Source organism: Dermacentor andersoni, chromosome 2, assembly GCF_023375885.2.
Source record: "Dermacentor andersoni chromosome 2, qqDerAnde1_hic_scaffold, whole genome shotgun sequence".
NCBI lineage: Eukaryota > Metazoa > Arthropoda > Arachnida > Ixodida > Ixodidae > Dermacentor > Dermacentor andersoni.
In genome coordinates this window covers 247,959,703-247,973,104 of record NC_092815.1, presented here as the reverse complement: position 1 = coordinate 247,973,104, position 13,402 = coordinate 247,959,703, and the positions used below count along the sequence as shown (strand labels likewise).

At 43.4% G+C, this 13,402-nt stretch overlaps 1 protein-coding gene across 1 annotated transcript in view; it reads left to right on the top strand.

Moving 5' to 3' along the window:
* The window catches only part of LOC126539704 (uncharacterized), a 191,133-nt gene that overhangs the window by 161,483 nt on the left and 16,248 nt on the right, over window positions 1-13,402 (top strand). The gene's annotated exons all lie outside the window — the stretch shown is intronic.

Here is a 13,402-nt window from a genome sequence, read left to right as displayed (position 1 = left end):
TAGGACCTACCCTGTCCCCTTAAAATATTTAGACTTGAGGGAAAGCTTCGTTAGCAAACGATAGCACGGCAATCAGCACTCGAATATAATTATAACCCTAATACTAATTGTAAATATTCATCTCATCTATGGGATCTAATGCGCGCGCTGTTTCTTTGTCTCTGCGTGTAGTAGTTGAGAGAGCCAGTTTAAGGGCGGAGTAGTTGGAAGGCATACTTTCTAGGAAAAATGGCCGCTCAAGGAGAAGAGCGAACTCGAGCGGCTTTAGAGGCTAGGAAAACTGCCTTAAAATATTTAGACTTGAGGGAAAGCTTCGTTAACAAACTATAACACGACAATCAGCACTCGAATACGACGAGAGAAATTACTGAGACGTGGAAAATTCCCTTGAAAAAAATCTGGTTTGCTAGACAAATGCTTGTATGTATTGAACCTCTTAAAAGATGAGGGATGAAATATGCGCTCACCGAGAGGGCATCTTCAGCACGAGACATCCACAAGGCACCTTACAGAGATGTGGAGAGCTTCGCGGCCGGAACGAAGCATCCCTTCTCCGCCGGCCAAGAGGGGGAAACGCGCTTTCCGATCGCTCAAGGTTGCGCGGACAAAGCATAGTTCTAGCGTCTAGGAAAAGCTTAACCAGGTGCGATGGCGGCACGCATAGCATGGGAAGCTAGCCGCCAGAATAACTATACCAAGGACTGCTGCTGATGAGGGCGAAGTACCTTCGTGTAATTATAATAACCCTAATAGGACTACTTTCGAAAAAAAAAGGAAACGGCCCAGAGGGCTATACTACGAGAGCTATGACTTATAGTTTTCTATATATATATATATATATATATATATACATATATTCATCTCATCTATGGGATCGCATTCGCGCGCTGTTTCTTTGTCTCTGCGTGTAGTACAGTTAAGAGAGCCAGTTTAAGGGCGGAGAAGAAGAAAGAAGAGAAAAGCAAAAACTGCAGCGCCGTGGTTTTTAAGCGCACCCGTGGTAGAGAAACGGAATCCGATATAAGCGTGCGTAGCCATGATACGCACACGACAAACTGTCTTAAAATATTTAGACTTGAGGGAAAGCTTCGTTAGCAAACGATAGCACGGCAATCAGCACTCGAATATAATTATAACCCTATTACTAATTGTAAATATTCATCTCATCTATGGGATCTAATGCGCGCGCTCTTTCTTTGTCTCTGCGTGTAGTAGTTGAGAGAGCCAGTTTAAGGGCGGAGAAGAAGAAAGAAGAGAAAAGCAAAAACTGCAGCGCCGTGGTTTTAAAGCGCACCCGTGGTAGAGAAACGGAATGCGATATAAGCGTGCGTAGCCATGATACGCACACGACAAACTGCCTTAAAATATTTAGACTTGAGGGAAAGCTTCGTTAGCAAACGATAGCACGGCAATCAGCACTCGAATATAATTATAACCCTATTACTAATTGTAAATATTCATCTCATCTATGGGATCTAATGCGCGCGCTGTTTGTTTGTCTCTGCGTGTAGTAGTTGAGAGAGCCAGTTTAAGGAGAAGAAGAAAGAAGAGAAAAGCAAAAACTGCAGCGCCGTGGTTTTAAAGCGCACCCGTGGTAGAGAAACGGAATGCGATATAAGCGTGCGTAGCCATGATACGCACACGACAAACTGCCTTAAAATATTTAGACTTGAGGGAAAGCTTCGTTAGCAAACGATAGCACGGCAATCAGCACTCGAATATAATTATAACCCTAATACTAATTGTAAATATTCATATCATCTATGGGATCTAATGCGCGCGCTGTTTCTTTGTCTCTGCGTGTAGTAGTTGAGAGAGCCAGTTTAAGGGCGGAGTAGTTGGAAGGCATACTTTCTAGGAAAAATGGCCGCTCAAGGAGAAGAGCGAACTCGAGCGGCTTTAGAGGCTAGGAAAACTGCCTTAAAATATTTAGACTTGAGGGAAAACTTCGTTAACAAACTATAACACGACAATCAGCACTCGAATACGACGAGAGAAATTACTGAGACGTGGAAAATTCCCTTGAAAAAAATCTGGTTTGCTAGACAAATGCTTGTATGTATTGAACCTCTTAAAAGATGAGGGGTGAAATATGCGCTCACCGAGAGGGCATCTTCAGCACGAGACATCCACAAGGCACCTTACAGAGATGTGGAGAGCTTCGCGGCCGGAACGAAGCATCCCTTCTCCGCCGGCCAAGAGGGGGAAACGCGCTTTCCGATCGCTCAAGGTTGCGCGGACAAAGCATAGTTCTAGCGTCTAGGAAAAGCTTAACCAGGTGCGATGGCGGCACGCATAGCGTGGGAAGCTAGCCGCCAGAATAACTATACCAAGGACTGCTGCTGATGAGGGCGAAGTACCTTCGTGTAATTATAATAACCCTAATAGGACTACTTTCGAAAAAAAAAGGAAACGGCCCAGAGGGCTCTACTACGAGAGCTATGACTGATAGTTTTCTATATATATATATATATATATATATATTCATCTCATCTATGGGATCGCATTCGCGCGCTGTTTCTTTGTCTCTGCGTGTAGTACAGTTAAGAGAGCCAGTTTAAGGGCGGAGAAGAAGAAAGAAGAGAAAAGCAAAAACTGCAGCACCGTGGTTTTAAAGCGCACCCGTGGTAGAGAAACGGAATCCGATATAAGCGTGCGTAGCCATGATACGCACACGACAAACTGCCTTAAAATATTTAGACTTGAGGGAAAGCTTCGTTAGCAAACGATAGCACGGCAATCAGCACTCGAATATAATTATAACCCTATTACTAATTGTAAATATTCATCTCATCTATGGGATCTAATGCGCGCGCTGTTTCTTTGTCTCTGCGTGTAGTAGTTGAGAGAGCCAGTTTAAGGGCGGAGAAGAAGAAAGAAGAGAAAAGCAAAAACTGCAGCGCCGTGGTTTTAAAGCGCACCCGTGGTAGAGAAACGGAATGCGATATAAGCGTGCGTAGCCATGATACGCACACGACAAACTGCCTTAAAATATTTAGACTTGAGGGAAAGCTTCGTTAGCAAACGATAGCACGGCAATCAGCACTCGAATATAATTATAACCCTAATACTAATTGTAAATATTCATCTCATCTATGGGATCTAATGCGCGCGCTGTTTCTTTGTCTCTGCGTGTAGTAGTTGAGAGAGCCAGTTTAAGGGCGGAGTAGTTGGAAGGCATACTTTCTAGGAAAAATGGCCGCTCAAGGAGAAGAGCGAACTCGAGCGGCTTTAGAGGCTAGGAAAACTGCCTTAAAATATTTAGACTTGAGGGAAAGCTTCGTTAACAAACTATAACACGACAATCAGCACTCGAATACGACGAGAGAAATTACTGAGACGTGGAAAATTGCCTTGAAAAAAATCTGGTTTGCTAGACAAATGCTTGTATGTATTGAACCTCTTAAAAGATGAGGGGTGAAATATGCGCTCACCGAGAGGGCATCTTCAGCACGAGACATCCACAAGGCACCTTACAGAGATGTGGAGAGCTTCGCGGCCGGAACGAAGCATCCCTTCTCCGCCGGCGAAGAGGGGGAAACGCGCTTTCCGATCGCTCAAGGTTGCGCGGACAAAGCATAGTTCTAGCGTCTAGGAAAAGCTTAACCAGGTGCGATGGCGGCACGCATAGTGTGGGAAGCTAGCCGCCAGAATAACTATACCAAGGACTGCTGCTGATGAGGGCGAAGTACCTTCGTGTAATTATAATAACCCTAATAGGACTACTTTCGAAAAAAAAAGGAAACGGCCCAGAGGGCTATACTACGAGAGCTATGACTGATAGTTTTCTATATATATATATATATATATATATATATATATATATATATATATATATATATATATATATATATATATATATATATATATATATATATATATATATATTCATCTCATCTATGGGATCGCATTCGCGCGCTGTTTCTTTGTCTCTGCGTGTAGTACAGTTAAGAGAGCCAGTTTAAGGGCGGAGAAGAAGAAAGAAGAGAAAAGCAAAAACTGCAGCGCCGTGGTTTTAAAGCGCACCCGTGGTAGAGAAACGGAATCCGATATAAGCGTGCGTAGCCATGATACGCACACGACAAACTGCCTTAAAATATTTAGACTTGAGGGAAAGCTTCGTTAGCAAACGATAGCACGGCAATCAGCACTCGAATATAATTATAACCCTATTACTAATTGTAAATATTCATCTCATCTATGGGATCTAATGCGCGCGCTGTTTCTTTGTCTCTGCGTGTAGTAGTTGAGAGAGCCAGTTTAAGGGCGGAGAAGAAGAAAGAAGAGAAAAGCAAAAACTGCAGCGCCGTGGTTTTAAAGCGCACCCGTGGTAGAGAAACGGAATGCGATATAAGCGTGCGTAACCATGATACGCACACGACAAACTGCCTTAAAATACTTAGACTTGAGGGAAAGCTTCGTTAGCAAACGATAGCACGGCAATCAGCACTCGAATATAATTATAACCCTATTACTAATTGTAAATATTCATCTCATTTATGGGATCTAATGCGCGCGCTGTTTCTTTGTCTCTGCGTGTAGTACTTGAGAGAGCCAGTTTAAGGGCGGAGAAGAAGAAAGAAGAGAAAAGCAAAAACTGCAGCGCCGTGGTTTTAAAGCGCACCCGTGGTAGAGAAACGGAATCCGATATAAGCGTGCGTAGCCATGATACGCACACGACAAACTGCCTTAAAATATTTAGACTTGAGGGAAAGCTTCGTTAGCAAACGATAGCACGGCAATCAGCACTCGAATATAATTATAACCCTAATACTAATTGTAAATATTCATCTCATCTATGGGATCTAATGCGCGCGCTGTTTCTTTGTCTCTGCGTGTAGTAGTTGAGAGAGCCAGTTTAAGGGCGGAGTAGTTGGAAGGCATACTTTCTAGGAAAAATGGCCGCTCAAGGAGAAGAGCGAACTCGAGCGGCTTTAGAGGCTAGGAAAACTGCCTTAAAATATTTAGACTTGAGGGAAAGCTTCGTTAACAAACTATAACGCGACAATCAGCACTCGAATACGACGAGAGAAATTACTGAGACGTGGAAAATTCCCTTGAAAAAAATCTGGTTTGCTACACAAATGCTTGTATGTATTGAACCTCTTAAAAGATGAGGGGTGAAATATGCGCTCACCGAGAGGGCATCTTCAGCACGAGACATCCACAAGGCACCTTACAGAGATGTGGAGAGCTTCGCGGCCGGAACGAAGCATCCCTTCTCCGCCGGCCAAGAGGGGGAAACGCGCTTTCCGATCGCTCAAGGTTGCGCGGACAAAGCATAGTTCTAGCGTCTAGGAAAAGCTTAACCAGGTGCGATGGCGGCACGCATAGCGTGGGAAGCTAGCCGCCAGAATAACTATACCAAGGACTGCTGCTGATGAGGGCGAAGTACCTTCGTGTAATTATAATAACCCTAATAGGACTACTTTCGAAAAAAAAAAGGAAACGGCCCAGAGGGCTATACTACGAGAGCTATGACTGATAGTTTTCTATATATATATATATATATATATTCATCTCATCTGTGGGATCGCATTCGCGCGCTGTTTCTTTGTCTCTGCGTGTAGTACAGTTAAGAGAGCCAGTTTAAGGGCGGAGAAGAAGAAAGAACAGAAAAGCAAAAACTGCAGCGCCGTGGTTTGAAAGCGCTCCCGTGGTAGAGAAACAGAATCCGATATAAGCGTGCGTAGCCATGATACGCACATGACAAACTGCCTTAAAATATTTAGACTTGAGGGAAAGCTTCGTTAGCAAACGATAGCACGGCAATCAGCACTCGAATATAATTATAACCCTATTACTAATTGTGAATATTCATCTCATCTATGGGATCTAATGCGCGCGCTGTTTCTTTGTCTCTGCGTGTAGTAGTTGAGAGAGCCAGTTTAAGGGCGGAGAAGAAGAAAGAAGAGAAAAGCAAAAACTGCAGCGCCGTGGTTTTAAAGCGCACCCGTGGTAGAGAAACGGAATCCGATATAAGCGTGCGTAGCCATGATACGCACACGACAAACTGCCTTAAAATATTTAGACTTGAGGGAAAGCTTCGTTAGCAAACGATAGCACGGCAATCAGCACTCGAATATAATTATAACCCTATTACTAATTGTAAATATTCATCTCATCTATGGGATCTAATGCGCGCGCTGTTTCTTTGTCTCTGCGTGTAGTACTTGAGAGAGCCAGTTTAAGGGCGGAGAAGAAGAAAGAAGAGAAAAGCAAAAACTGCAGCGCCGTGGTTTTAAAGCGCACCCGTGGTAGAGAAACGGAATCCGATATAAGCGTGCGTAGCCATGATACGCACACGACAAACTGCCTTAAAATATTTAGACTTGAGGGAAAGCTTCGTTAGCAAACGATAGCACGGCAATCAGCACTCGAATATAATTATAACCCTAATACTAATTGTAAATATTCATCTCATCTATGGGATCTAATGCGCGCGCTGTTTCTTTGTCTCTGCGTGTAGTAGTTGAGAGAGCCAGTTTAAGGGCGGAGTAGTTGGAAGGCATACTTTCTAGGAAAAATGGCCGCTCAAGGAGAAGAGCGAACTCGAGCGGCTTTAGAGGCTAGGAAAACTGCCTTAAAATATTTAGACTTGAGGGAAAGCTTCGTTAACAAACTATAACACGACAATCAGCACTCGAATACGACGAGAGAAATTACTGAGACGTGGAAAATTCCCTTGAAAAAAATCTGGTTTGCTAGACAAATGCTTGTATGTATTGAACCTCTTAAAAGATGAGGGGTGAAATATGCGCTCACCGAGAGGGCATCTTCAGCACGAGACATCCACAAGGCACCTTACAGAGATGTGGAGAGCTTCGCGGCCGGAACGAAGCATCCCTTCTCCGCCGGCCAAGAGGGGGAAACGCGCTTTCCGATCGCTCAAGGTTGCGCGGACAAAGCATAGTTCTAGCGTCTAGGAAAAGCTTAACCAGGTGCGATGGCGGCACGCATAGCGTGGGAAGCTAGCCGCCAGAATAACTATACCAAGGACTGCTGCTGATGAGGGCGAAGTACCTTCGTGTAATTATAATAACCCTAATAGGACTACTTTCGAAAAAAAAAGGAAACGGCCCAGAGGGCTATACTACGAGAGCTATAACTGATAGTTTTCTATATATATATATATATATATATATATATATATATATATATATATATATATATATATATATATATATATATATATATATATATATTCATCTCATCTATGGGATCGCATTCGCGCGCTGTTTCTTTGTCTCTGCGTGTAGTACAGTTAAGAGAGCCAGTTTAAGGGCGGAGAAGAAGAAAGAAGAGAAAAGCAAAAACTGCAGCGCCGTGGTTTTAAAGCGCACCCGTGGTAGAGAAACGGAATCCGATATAAGCGTGCGTAGCCATGATACGCACACGACAAACTGCCTTAAAATATTTAGACTTGAGGGAAAGCTTCGTTAGCAAACGATAGCACGGCAATCAGCACTCGAATATAATTATAACCCTATTACTAATTGTAAATATTCATCTCATCTATGGGACCTAATGCGCGCGCTGTTTCTTTGTCTCTGCGTGTAGTAGTTGAGAGAGCCAGTTTAAGGGCGGAGAAGAAGAAAGAAGAGAAAAGCAAAAACTGCAGCGCCGTGGTTTTAAAGCGCACCCGTGGTAGAGAAACGGAATGCGATATAAGCGTGCGTAGCCATGATACGCACACGACAAACTGCCTTAAAATATTTAGACTTGAGGGAAAGCTTCGTTAGCAAACGATAGCACGGCAATCAGCACTCGAATATAATTATAACCCTATTACTAATTGTAAATATTCATCTCATCTATGGGATCTAATGCGCGCGCTGTTTCTTTGTCTCTGCGTGTAGTAGTTGAGAGAGCCAGTTTAAGGGCGGAGAAGAAGAAAGAAGAGAAAAGCAAACACTAATACGTTCTAACCTGGAATATGCCGCCGCGATGTGGGATCCGCTTCATGAAAAACTGATAACTTTACTTGAGCTGGTTCAAAATAACGCTGCTCGTTTTATGCTGTCCAACTTTAACCGTACCGCAAGTGTAACAAGCATGAAAGCTAATCTTTCTTTACCTCTTTTAGCATCCCGGCGGCAGACAATTCGTTTGAGCGTTTTTCAAAAACTATACCATCACCCCATGCTACGCGATTCCCTCATTTCTTCTCTCAGATACGTGTCAAATCGCGTTGATCATCGTCACAAAGTTCGCATTCAAACATGTAACACTAAAACTGCATTTCAGTCTTTCTTGCCTCGTACATCACGTGAATGGAACCGCCTTCCCGCAGATATCGTCGACATAATTGATAACTAGCATTTTCATTCTTCACTAGCTAACATTGTATAACAGGAAGATGATATTACTTGTTCTGGAGTATGCATTGTATATATTGATGTATTTTTGTTTTGTAACCACTCCCCTCTTTAATGCCTTTGGCCCAGAGGGTTCAATAAATGAAAAATGAAATTCGTTCTCTTTTTTCCTCACCCTTTCATGCATACAAAACTTCCCATTGTGGAGCAGCCAGAGACTTATTTGTTACCAGCATTTCTGATGCCGCAACGAACGAACGAACGAACAAAACGAACAAAACGAACAAAACAAAACGAAACGAAACAAAACGAAACGAAAGGAACAAACGAACGAACGAACGAACGAACGAACGAACGAACGAACGAACGAACGAACGAACGGAGTGAGTGAATGAGTGAATGAATGAATGAGTCAGCCAGTCAGTCAGTCAATCAATATATAAGTAAACTGGCCCCGCCATAAGTACACCTAGATATTTTATCCTAAATAAGGCAACACTAGTTCTAGCTCTCGCAGTACGCGCAAGGTCTATGAACATATAGCACAGTACAATGCAGAGTTAATTGGCACAGCTTTTTAAGCGATGACTGCACGTCTTCACCGAAAGGCAACGGAATAATAAGTTCTGTAGGAAAGTCCACCCAGCCTCTATCCCGCTATCACAAAAGCTACCACAATGAAATTACTGACCACAGTACAAGCTATTCACTAAACCATACAGGCACATTTGACGCAAAGTGACTCCACGCAAGTTCTCTGTCTCGCCATTCTGCACCACACATATTTACTGCGTAGTACAGCAAAACAACCGAGCGCAGTATTTCATCGAAGGCAAACAGCCTGATTCGCTCAAACGCCACTCTAATATTCGCTTCAGCTCCAGCTCTCTCTCAAACTCTACGCTTATTGAAATGTTCCTCTAAGCCCACAGCCTCCCGTTGGGAACAAACTGCGCAACCTTCGGCCGTGTTTCTTCGCGAAAGAAAATCGCATCGTTTCTCTGACAAACGAAGCCCTGGGTTACACGGAGACTTCCTTATTTTTTTCAGCGCCGCGCCTTGAAGCCGTGCACACACGCAAGCGAAAACCGCGAGATGAATAATAGGGCTTCGGAAGGCGAAGATATATATTAAAACCCGCACCGAGAGCATCCACTGCTGTGGTTGCTCTTTTTTTACACGACGCCATCTGTCAGAATAATCGATGCTGTCAAAGCGGAATTTATCGCTGTGGCTTCAGCCGTGCTCCCGTGAAAGGTGCAAACGATGGCGGGGCTGTTCGCCGTCGAAAGACACGTGTATAGGCAAGCAGGCAGGCATAGAAAGAGACACAGATTTATATCGCGAGGCAGAAGCCCAGTCGGGGACGTGCGGTGAAAGCATTTTACAGGAGACGTCGTCATCCTGTTCTGTGCAGGGAGTTCTTCTGGTGTCGACTATAACAAGTCCCATCCCTTGGATGCCTCCGTTTTTCTAAAGCATCCGTTTTGCAAGAATGTTTGACACGTGCGTACTAAAGAACCAGTTTTTATGGTTGTTTTGCCTGTACGAAATCCTCACGCGTACACGCTGTATGAGATCTCAGCGTGGGAGACAAAAATGCAATGGGAAAAGGCCGGGAGGCTAACAGAAAGCGAAGCTTGCTGTTTGCTAACCTAAACTAGGGACCGGTAAGGGTAAAATGAAAGAGGGAAATAATAGTCGAGAAAGAAAGCAAACGTTCGAGAAAAGAAATAGGGGGTAAGATACGCTTGTAACTATGTGCCCAAGCCTATCTAGCAGACCACTCGAAGGTAGAAATTTCAGTAGCCCCTTCAACGATTTCCGGTAGGATCGTCGTTACACGCCGGCATTCCAGGATTCTCTGCTCCGAAAGCAGCCGGTGTTGTCGACACGGGCGAACATGGTCGCGCGCCGACTCTGTGATATTACTGCTTCGGCAGCCACTCCCAATCCGCTGCCGTTAATCTGTGGTCGCGAATACGCGGCAGTGAATTTGCGGTTCCGAGTGCGCGGTTGTAGATACATGGATTTGACGTTGACGTGTCGAGCACCAGGCATCCCGATGGAGCGACTTCGGTGAGGATGTGGTTGCATTCAGAGAGGGACGCATTCAAATAACAATAAGGCCTTCCATGCTCAATAAACGACACTCAGTGTAGCAACATAAGCCCAACAATGGAACAATAACGTCTATCATAGCTTTGGTCGAGCCGTGGGACTTAAGACGTCACTAATCGATCGGCTACGGTTACCCCATTGCATTCACCCCAAATTTAGGTCACAGTAAGGATGACGGAGCGTAATATTGCATTTCCAAAGTACTAAAGATAAAATCGGAACGACACAGAGAGCATAACGTTGCATTACAAAAATCTGTCGATAACACGGCTTTCCTTCTCTGCTGAAATGGGAACAGTATCTTATTCCCTCCCGCTCATACTGATTGCTTGGTGAAGAGATATGGTAAGTACACAGGAAACATAAATGACGCCTCGTTTTTCCCGTAGGCCAGTTAAGCTGGAGCTATTCACATGAGTAATTAAACCATATAAACTGCAGTTCTAAGCCGAGCTTTGGATAGCGAATCACGTTCTTCTTTAGCTTTATTATTCTATATTTTTTTTTCAGTTCACGTAGAGTGACTTGTGTTCCTCGCATGCAACATATATTTCTCTCAACAAGAAATTGCTGAGAGTTGTTGAGAGGAATTTTACCTTCCGTATAGCAATTACCAACTGCCCCAGAACAGAGGCCTATTAACCAATCCACCCGACAAACGCAGACCTCCCAACATATTTGATTTAAACGATTATCTGCCACGCTCGATTGTGCGCCTTTTCCACTTGACTCACTGCTATTAGGTCAACAAACTAGGTCGGTTATTGGGTTACACGGCCTGCCAAAATGCATTTATCCATACCAGTGTTCCTAAAGACAGCACATACAATACGAAACTCGCTATATAAATAATGATAGGCGACAGCTTTCATTCCTTTAACCAAAACAAATAAATACTTGATCCATGGATAATCTCATTAAAACAGCTACATGTTTTTTCTTCCTTTAGTAACTCGAAAGAACGTGCATAAAATCATGCAATGTGATGTACCCGAACGTCAGATGAAAGGCAAATTTGTCCTACGGAAAACGGAACAAAAATTTCCCACACATAGTAAATAGAATTTTGCCATACCAGAACAATTTTATTCCAAGTTTCCTTTCGTGTTTGATACAGCTTCGAAAGCACAGGCTAAGGAAACATGCTGATAAAATATTTAAAATTCGCAGAGTTGAGCGACAAATCCTGATACTGCTTTAAACCTGTTTTTACAACACATCTTCGTTGAACCTGCGGCGACAGCCTGCTTTCAATAATGTGAATATCGGATTCTTCAGCGTGGGCTTATTGTCCTGGGAGATTAATTGAAAAATTGGCATGATTATACCACGCGGAAAACACATTATCATCTTCATCGGTTCATTTGTTTACTGGCACCCACGTTTATCGTATTTGTCTTGCGGCCTCCTTACATACGAGTTGGCCGTTTTGTCATCATGGGTAAGCAAATATCCGATAATTAACTGTGCTTTCATATGGAAGTAAATTAATACGTTTCTGTGTGATCGTGTTGCCACTTGTGCCTGTTATTGAGCTGCGCTTGTCTCCACGTAATATGATTCACATGTCATAAGTTGAACCTAAATGTAGTCCGTCGTTGCTATGGTAACAGGTGTCAACGAACAGGCGAACCCTACATATGAGACGCGTGCAGTGGGCCACGAAAGCGTCCGGGACACAGGCTCTAATACAAATACGATTTGTTGTGGTGTCAAAATGTGACAAACCTGATTTATTGCATCACTGTGCATGTCGCAATAATTGCTCGAGCTTCACACTTTCAATACGCGGATATATGCCCTGGCATAACAAGCATTCGTTTTTTTTCTCCTGCAAATCCTGCGTTCCGTTGACTGCTGTGCCATAATGTACCTTTTAAAAGAAGGCCATAAAAGCTATAGACGTCCACTTTTAATTGAAAATATACTGGGTGCATGCACGAATATTTTAAGTAGTTCCTCAACAAAACAGTTTGGTACTAACCAATTAGTGAATAATTCATTCATTCATTCATCTAGTCATTAGTTTTTTTGGCTACACCATTGAAGTTTTGGCGCGTAAGCCAAAGGCGGGTGCCCACGCCATCTTGAAAAATATTCCCGCAATAGGCTAATCCTGATGTCGTAGAATTTTATAGCGGCTGCTCGATACTGCTGAATTCTTCATCAGACGATACTGATCACACTGCGCTCAATCGGAAGCGATCACCCAACCTCGAAAATTACAATTTACTTTACCTATGCAAAAAATTCGGAACGGATAGATGAAAACGCAGTGAGATACTTAACGCAGCAATGCTGCTGTTACTCCACGTGTAACGGAAAACCGTCGCATATGAAGGACTGCTAATGACCCGGATGTAATGCGTTCCATCATTTACAGCGTGCTCGGCCTGAGTATTTTCTGGCCGATCTATAAAGTAGTTAGAGCCTAAAATATGTAAAAAATATATGACGAGAGGTTATACAAATCTTGCTGTCATTGGGCGGGCACTAAAACAGAAAAAAAGAAACTTCTGAATAATACTTTCGTACACGTCAAAGGTGGCATTCTACCAGAGACCAATCAGAAACTCATTTTATACAGATGTGTCTTCCGGGTAATTATGCCGTTCGGGATACTCGAGAGATATGCCGATCCTCATTGCCACGAATAAAGGCAAGGCAGCGCGCGCCGTCTTCAGAAAAAAAAATGCAGCTTCGTGCCATTCACGCGGCATGGACTGAGGAGCTCCGTCACTTGAGTTTGAACATTAGAACATTACGCGGTGGTACAAAAGTGTGGCTTGCTATATATGGAACTTGCTTGCTACAGGCGTTTTGCTGCGGTTTTCGATAGGCCACGTATTAACTCATATTCCGCTTATAGTTGTCATCTCTTATACTTTTCTCCAGCCAAGTGTAATTACACGACGAAACCTAAGCCCATGAAAGAAGTCAACCATGCTTGCAAGGTAAATTTT